Below are 7,338 nucleotides of genomic sequence, written 5' to 3'. Positions count from 1 at the left end.
CGAGCCCTCCACCCTTGCAACTACCCTGCCAAAATAAAATAAAATGGTAATAAAAACACACCCCAAACCTTGAAGCATCTTGTCCTGCAAGCTGTAGTGTGTTGCAGTGTGTCCCACAGTGTACTCTTTGCTCACACATCTTCACTTGCAAATATTCATTGCAATGAGACGTTGGTCTGTTTCAAGGCTTCTGCTACACTATCTATACTGGATCCCCACTGGGACTCCTCTTGGTTATCATGTTGTCCTGTGTCATGGAGAACCTGCAGCTTTGGATCTAAAGGACTGGGCCCTTCATGCACTCTAGCAGATCATATCCTAGACGGGGTAGGGTGGATCAACTCAAAGCTCTGGATCTGGACCTGGGAGATAGCTGAGTTGGTCAACCTGCAAGCCCTCCTGTACCCACACCAGGGTACGCTCTCCAGTTCTGTCCAAGCTAACTCACCCAAGCCACAGTCAGCAAGGGTTAGGGTCATCTCTCCTGCTCTTATGTCCTTGGGGCCAGATCACCCGTGCCTCACCACCAGGGCCAGCTCTACTGTGCTGTTCAGGCAAGGTAGAGCGTGCTCTTCCAAGTTCTGCACTCTGTAGCCAGTAAGGGATTGGGCCAGCTCTCCTCTCACCTGCCACAAGTGGCAAAAGGTGAGGGGTGGGGACAAGGATATCTCTCCTTCGTTGATATCACCCCATCACAGACAAGGGGCAGGGCCAGCTCTCCCTTACTCACAAGCTCAGAGCCAGCTCACCAGTGACATCCCTGGTGAGGTACAGGGCCCGATCCTCCACTCTCATGACCTTGAAGCCAGCAGGCAGCAAGGGGCAAAGGGGGAATCTTTTATTTAGTGTGCACGTGCAAACGCAAACTCACACATGTGCTATAGTGAATGAATAGGGTTCAGGGGACAATTTATGGGAGTTGAGTCTCTTCCACTATGTAGGTGCCAGGAATCAAACCCAGATTGTCAGGCTTGGCAGCAGGTGTATCTACTGTACTATCTCACTAGCCTCTGAAGGGTTTTGATTTTCTGATGGATATGAAGCTGATTAAGCATGCAAGTGCTTTGGACCACCACACTGGGAAACCATGTTTGATAATGGCCTCAGAAGACAGCAGAGTTGAGAGACAGTTATGGAGATGATACTTGCTGGTACTGTGTAAACTCCTAGGTGTACTCTTGCTGGAAGCCAGACCTGCCCCAGGATGTTTCCATCATGGAAGACAACAGTTCTCTCCTTCCTTTGATTAGGTCACTCTGGGTCAGGCTGATCACTCGTCAACCCAAGAGTATTGACTCATATATGCAACAAAGATAAAGATGGATTGAATGAAGACAGTGTACTCAGGGTCTCAGGCTCTTCTAGTAGCTGATCACTACTTTTTTTTCTGAGTGATCAATTTTTATCCACCTAATTTCAGAACCAATGAATGGAAGTGTGGACACAGAAGCCAGAATCACAAAGAGTAGCCTATGACTCAGGCAAGCTCCAAGCACAGTTGGTGGAAGGTCTGGAGGCCATGATATAATCTGAACTAGAGCTCTGTGTTCTCCATTTTCTGTGGGACACTTGAAAATGGAACATATGTGAGCAAGCGATTATAGATCAAATTTGCATAATGAATGCATATCACAATACAGGACACAAATGGCCACAGTGCTTGTGAATAATCTGATGGCGTTCTATGATAGCCAGCTGCAGTTGAGCCTGAATCCTGTCTGAACCCCAAGGCTTAATTATCATTGCAGGAATGATTGTACCACACCAGTTAGGCTTGCTTTAAAAGCTTTCATAACTGTGAGAAGAGGTTTTTAAGATTTCAATAAAGACATAAAGTAATATGCATATTTCATTATTATAATTTCAGTGTTGAGGTTTCTTTGACCAGATCATACACATTGGAATTCTTTACTCAACTGTCTTAGTCAGAGTTTCTATTCCTGCACAAACATCATGACCGAGAAGCAAGCTGGGGAGGAAAGGGTTTATTTAGCTTACTTCCACATTGCTGTTGATCACCAGAGGAAGTCAGGACTGGAACTCAGGCAGGTCAGGAAGCAGAAACTGATGCAAAGGCCATGGAGGGATGTTCTTTACTGGTTTGCTTTCCCTGGCTTGCTCAGCCTGCTCTCTTATAGAACCCAAGACTTCCAGCCCAGGGGTGGCACTACCCACAAGGAGCCCTACTCCCTTGATCACTAATTGAGAAAATGCTCCACAGCTGGATCTCATGGAGGCACTTCCCCAACTGAAATTCCCTTCTCTGTGACAACTCCAGCCTGTGTCAAGTTGACACACAAAACCAGCCAGTACATCAACCAAATTCAGAACGGAGGAAAGGGCAAAGCTGTGTGATACAAGACTGGAAACTAAAGTTGTTTAGAAAATAAAACAGTAAGAGTCCCATAAAGCTGAGAAGTCTGGAAGATCTGATAAGTAAGATGAAATCCTCAAGACCATTTCAACCTCTCTCTCACTGTCCTGCTTAGGGTTTCATTGCTGTGAAGAACCACTATGACCAGGGCAACTCTTATAAAGGAAAACATTTTATTAGTGCTAGCTTACAGTTTCAGAGGTTTAGTCCATCATCATCATGAGAGGAAGCATGGCAGTGTGCAGGTAGACATGGTGCTAGTGTTGTCAAGAGTTCTACATCCTGATCTGAAGGCAGCCAGGAGGAAGCTCTCTTACCACATTGGGCAGAGCTTAGCATAGAAACCTCAAAGCCCCAGGCACACAGGAACTCTGCCAGCCCAGTGGCTCAGGCTCCTTCTGGTCTGTCTGGGCTGGGTGGTGCCCTGAGCAGAACTTGGGCACAAGCTCTGCAGTCAGTCTCACAACATCCAGAGGAAGCTCCACTCCCAGGTGCTCTAACATGCCCAGGATCAGAGGTGAGGAGCACACAACATCTGTCCGAATACCGAGAGTAACTGGGACCAGCAGTACCCAGGCACACAGGAACTCTGCCAGCCCAGTGGCTCAGGCTCCTTCCAGTCTGTCTTGGCTGGCTGGTGCCCTGAGCAGACCTTGGGTGCAAACTCTGCAGTCAGTCCCAAAACACCCAGAGGAAGTTCCACTCCCAGGTGCTCTAACAAGCCCAGGGTCACAGGATCCCAGAATCACAGGATCACAGAGACAGCTTGACTCTGAAGAGTTCTGATACAACGAGGATCACAGAAAAGACAGGCTCTGGTCAGATTTATCAAGGGCAGGTGGCACTAGAGATAACACACAAACCAATGTTACTTGGTATCATCAGAACCCAATACTCCCACCTTAGCAAGTCTTGGACACATCATCACACGGGAAAAAGCAAGATTCAGATCTAAAATTACTTATCATGATGATGATATAGGACTTTAAGAAAGACATAAATAGCACCCTCAAAGAAATACAGGAAAACACAGGTAGACAGCTAGAAGTCCTTCAAGAGGAAACACAAAAATCCTTTAAAGAACTCCAGGAAAACACAATCAAACAGGTGAAGGAAATGAGCAAAACTGTCCAGAATCTAAAAATGGAAATAGAAACAATAAAGAAATCAGAAAGAGAGACAACTCTGGAGATAGAAAACCTAGGAAAGAAATCAGGAGTCGTAGATGCTAGCATCACCAACAGAATACAAGAGATAGAAGAGAGAATCTCAGGGGCAGAAGACACCATAGAAAACATTGACACAACAGTCAAAGAAAATGCAAAAAGCAAAAAGCTCCTAACCCAAATCATCCAGGAAATCCAATATGCAATGAGAAAACCAAGCCTAAGGATAATAGGTATAGAAGAGAGTGAAGACTCCCAAGGTAATGGGCCAGTAAATATCTTCAACAAAATTATAGAAGAAAACTTCCCTAACCTAAAGAAAGAGATGCCCATGAACATACAAGAAGCCTACAGAACTCCAAATAGACTGGACCAGAAAAGAAATTCCTCCCATCATATAATAATAAAAACAATAAATGCACTAAACAAAGAAAGAATTTTAAAAGCAGTAAGGGAAAAAGATCAAGTAACCTATAAAGGCAGGCCTATCAGAATTACACCAGACTTCTCACCAGAGACTATGAAATCTAGAAGATCCTGGGCAGATGTCATACAGACCCTACAGGAACACAAATGCTGCCCCAGGCTGCTATACCCAGCAAAACTCTCAATTACCATAGATGGAAAAAATTAGATATTCCATGACAAAACAAAATTTACACAATATCTTTCCACAAATCCATCCCTACGGAGGGTAATAGATGGAAAACATCAACATAAGGAGCAAAACTACACCCTAGAAGAAGCAAGAAAGTAATCTTTCAACAAATCCACACAAACCTAATTCCACCTCTTAACAACAAAAACAACAGGAAGTGACAATTACTTTTTCTTAATATATTAATTTGAAAATTAATATTACCAACATATCCTAATCGATTGAAATCCAATAATATGAGGAATTGGAAATTTTTTGATTGTCATCCAATGCTCTCTCTAATTTGGTAATTGGAGAAATAGGTCCAATTTTATACAATTCATATACACTTTCATCTTGTTTGTTCATGACAGTGTCTTGCTGTGTACAACATAATGGTCTTGAGATCTTGCTTTTCCTATCTTAGCCTCTCTATTAGTAGTATTGTTTATTTCATGTTTTTACACTATACTCTGGTTTTCAGAACAGCTTACATATTTTAAAAGTATTTATATACCCAAAAGAAATGTAGACAATTAAACTGGGATGAGGCTTATAAGAGAACAACAAAGAGTGAGACTGAATGCTTTGCTTGACGTTTGTAACTCTTGTATCAAGTTACCACAGTAAGAGCCAAGATTTTAAGCTCTACTAAATACAAAACAAACAAACAAAAACACTTTAAAATTTATATTGAGAAAAACATGTATTTTCAGTATTGCCGTAGACAAGCATCTACATAAGACTGTTAAATTGATTGTTGTTATATATCAAACAACTTTTATAATTCTCATTTCTATTGTTATAATATTTTATAAATTTTAAAGAATATGACAAAAAAGATATTGTAGGCATTGAATGGGGGTCTTTGGGAGGAGTTGGGATACAAAAGGAAAACAAGAATGTGATTTAATTCTATTCATTTAAAATATGTTTGTTTTTTTTTTTTAAAACGGACTTCTTTTTTTTTCCCAAAGATTTATTTTATTATTATATGTAAGTACACTGTAGCTGTCTTCAGGTGCACCAGAAGAGGGTATCAGATCTTATTACAGGTGGTTGTGAGCTACCATGTGGTTGCTGGGATTTGAAATGAGGACCTTGGGAAGAGCAATCAGTGTTCTTACCTACTGAGCCATCTCACCAGCCCCCCCCAAAATAAATAAAAATAAATAAATAAAATAAATAAATAAATAAAATGTGTTTTTAAATGTTAACAAATCCAGATAATTTGAAATCATGTAACTTTTCTCATCATAATGCAATAAAACTTAAAAAAAAGAAACCTCAAAGCTCACCCCCACAGTGACACACTTCCTCTAACAAGGCCATGCCTCCTCCAATAAGGCCACATGTCATAATAGTGCCACATCCCATGGGCCAAGCATATACAAACCACCACACTCATGGAACGGAATTTTCATTTTTATGCTTTGCACTATGGCCTGGCTACTTGAGTTCTCTTCTACAGCAAGGTGTGCAGAAAATTCTAGGCTTTCTATGCTTTCACATCATTGACATGTCTTCTCAGGGCTGAGAGCCTTTTGCCCTAAATTTCTCAGAGGAAGAGAAGTCTGCAGAAAGATTTGGTGGTGCTTCATTGTATCTGTGTCACTGGCCTCTTCTAGCAGTCTGAGCCAGCTTTGTACTTCACTACAGCACATGAGTAGACACATCGAGGAGCAGTTTCCCAAGCAACAAGGAGAAACCTGTGCAGGGAAAAGGCAGAAGGTGACAATTTTCTTCTCTGGAAGAGAACTGTTTTCATTGAAAGGACACTGAGCATCATGACAAATCACTGCTTCAGAGAGTCATTTGCTTAATTTTGACAAATGCATTAAAATGGTCTCCTAAGGGCACCAAAAATTTGCAGTAAAAAGAATCACTAGAAAGAATGCTCAAGAAAGACCCTGCATAGAGCAGTACTGGCCTCAGTACTGAGTCCACATTCAATGTTGACATAAAGTTTAGTTCTTGCCCTTGTCCAGCTCTGTCCAGCTAATAGTGTCTACTCTGTCAGTTTGGAGACTCAAACCTTTTCATGCAGTACTCCATTTCTAGACAGGGGCCAGAAGGGAGCACAGCCTGGAGGAAGGTTTATGGGGTAGGACCAAAAGCGGTGCACAGCACTTCTGCTCACATTCTGTTGGGCAGAACTCAGGCCAAGTCTACATGCTAACCGCCATGGTCCCATGGGGCCATGGTCATGCTGAAGGTTCAGGGAAAAGGCAGAAGCCAAAGCGAAACAAAAGGCTAGAATGGAGACAAGTAAGGATGTCAGTGGATGAAGCTCCCTTTACTTAGTGTGTCTTTTCAGCAAAGGAAATTATTACCTACATTAAAAATGTGCTGGTGAGATGTCTCTGTGGATAAAGACACCTGCTGCCAAGACTAGTGACCTAAGTTCCACCCCTGGGACTCACATTGTAGAAAGAATTGACTCTTAAAGATTGACTTCTGACCTTACAAACATGCCCCCGCTCCCCAACACAAACTCAAAAAATACAATAAATCACAAGGTGTAGGAATATAACTCACTATAGAGTCCTTACCCAGTATAGCAGTGACTTGCCAGGCAACTTCAGAAGTGTTTATTTGACACACAGTTTGGGGGTTCAGGGCACTATGGTGTGGATGTGTTGTCGAGGGAGGCTTTAGCTGAGGTGGCAAGAGCTCCAGGCAACTCTTCACATTATGTCTGCTGTCAGGAAGCAGAGCAAGATGGGTGCTGGTGCTAAACTCTACTTTTACATGCACGGTGGATCTTCCTTCCTCAGAGCTCTCTGGAAGCAGCTTCAGACTCTCCCAGCAGTGACTCAAATGATTTCAAATCCCCTGGAATCAAACCAGGGTCCTCTCTGCAAGAGCAGCCAGTACTCTAAACCACTGAGCCATCTCTCCAGCCTACCACCCTGATTACTTAAAAAAAAAAAAATTTAAATATTTTACTGGTGAAAGATTTTAAAGTGTGTGTGTGTGTGTGTGTGCGTGTGTATACCTGCCTGTATGTAGACTCATGACTCATGTGGAGGTTAGAGGACTACTTTGGGACATTAATGCTTTGTGTTCACTATAGGCTCTAGGGATTGATCTTTTTTTTTTCTCTTTGATTTTTTTTATTAGATATTTTCTTTATTTACATGTAAATTTCTCCTTTCCCA

At 42.2% G+C, this 7,338-nt stretch overlaps 1 long non-coding RNA gene across 1 annotated transcript in view; it reads right to left on the bottom strand.

Annotated features, from left to right (window-relative positions):
• Positions 1-5,586: 5,586 nt before the first annotated feature.
• Positions 5,587-7,338, bottom strand: part of LOC116085252 — a 3,006-nt gene continuing 1,254 nt past the window's right edge. The window contains exon 2 of the long non-coding RNA XR_004116465.1: positions 5,587-5,886. This is a non-coding gene — a long non-coding RNA (uncharacterized LOC116085252). The remainder of the gene's footprint in view (positions 5,887-7,338) is intronic.

Source organism: Mastomys coucha, unplaced genomic scaffold (genome assembly GCF_008632895.1).
Source record: "Mastomys coucha isolate ucsf_1 unplaced genomic scaffold, UCSF_Mcou_1 pScaffold9, whole genome shotgun sequence".
NCBI classification, from domain to species: domain Eukaryota; kingdom Metazoa; phylum Chordata; class Mammalia; order Rodentia; family Muridae; genus Mastomys; species Mastomys coucha.
The sequence above is the reverse complement of the archived record's forward strand: the minus strand, read 5'-3'. Positions and strand labels throughout refer to the sequence as shown.